Below are 1712 nucleotides of genomic sequence, written 5' to 3' on the forward strand. Positions count from 1 at the left end.
AATATTAAATATTAATATTTAATACATATTAAATAAATACAGGCCGCGAGCGGTGGTTGCTGCCTGTAATCCCAGCACTTTGGGAGTCCGAGGCAGGTGGATCATGAGGTCAGGAGATCGAGACCATCCTGGTGAACAAGGGGAAACCCCGTCTCTACTAAAAATACAAAAAAATGAGCCAGGCATGGTGGTGGACACCTGTAGTCCCAGCTTCTCAGGAGGCTGAGGCAGGAGAATGGCATGAACCCGGGGGGTGCAGCTTGCAGTGAGCAGACATTGTGCCACTGCACTCCAGCCTGGGTGACAGAGCGAGACTCTGTCTCAAAAAATAAACAAATAAAAATAAATAAATAAATAAATAAGTAGAGACAGAGTCTCACTGCATTGCTAGGCTGGTCTCGAACTCCTGGGCTCAAGCAGTCCTCTGGCCTCAGCCTCCCAAAGTGGGATTATAGGCTTGAGCCACCTCGCACAGTCAGTTGAAAAGTTTTTTAAAAGTTTACCTTGAAGTCCAGTCGTAGTGGCTCATACTACTGGAGTCCTTTGGGAGGCTGAGGTGGGAGGATAGCTTGAGTCCAGGAGTTGGAGACCAGCCAGGGCAACATGGCAAGACCCCCTCTCTACAAAATATACAAAATAGCCCTGTGTGTTGGCACACGTCTGTAATCCCAGCTAGTTGGGAGGCTGAGGTAAGAGGATCACCTGAGCCTGGGAGGTTGAGGCTGCAGTTAGCTGTGATTGTGACACTGCACCTCAGCCTGGGTGACAAAGTGAGACTCTATCTCAAAAAAATAAGTAAATAAAATAAAAACTTACCTGTAACTAGCTATTTTTCATATAGGTTATACTTAAGAAATTGTAAAAATATATGGAATGACAGCAATATTAAAGGGGAAATTATTATTTAATATTTTCTCTGATGCTTTTCAGTTAACTGCTTGTTAAGACTTCTCATATTCCAGCATGGGCAGTGGGGACTCGGTCACAGAGAGGGAGCAGCTGCCTCTCCACTCCTTCCAGTTCCAATGTTTAGTCAGGGGTCAGCCTGCACACCGCAGCAATCTCCTACCACAGGTACAAATAAGCTCATTTTAAAACCAGGTTTCCGGCCGGGCGCGGTGGCTCACGCCTTGTAATCCCAGCACTTTGGGAGGCTGAGGCAGGCGGATCACCTGAGATAGGGAGAGAGAGACCAGCTTGACCAACATGGAGAAATGCCGTATCTACTAAAACTACAAAATTAGCCAGGTGTGGTGGTGCGTGCCTGTAATCCCAGCTACTCAGGAGGCTGAGGCAGGAGAATTGCTTGAACCCAGGCAGTGGAGGTTGTGGTTGCGCCATTTGCACTCCAGCCTGGGCAACAAGAGCGAAACTTCATCTCAAAAAAAAATTAAAAAAAAAACCCAGATTTCCATCCTTCAAGTACATTTCCTTCAAGATTTTATTCTTTTCTTGGAGCCCTGATGATTAATGCCTTTGGCCTTGTACTGTGTCAGCCATCTCCCTTATTACACTTAGCTGGGGTTTTTTTGCTGTTTTCTTTTTAAAGTTTATATATATATACACACACACATGAGATATATGTTTATATATGTGTATGTGTGTGTGTGTGTATATATACACATTTTTTTTTTTAAATTTTTGAGACAGAGTCTCGCTCTGTTGCCCAGGCTGGAGTGCAGTGGCGTGATCTCAGCTCACTGCAGCCTCCC

The sequence above is a fragment of the Colobus angolensis genome, unplaced genomic scaffold (genome assembly GCF_000951035.1).
Source record: "Colobus angolensis palliatus isolate OR3802 unplaced genomic scaffold, Cang.pa_1.0 Scaffold119, whole genome shotgun sequence".
In the NCBI taxonomy this organism is placed as follows: domain Eukaryota; kingdom Metazoa; phylum Chordata; class Mammalia; order Primates; family Cercopithecidae; genus Colobus; species Colobus angolensis.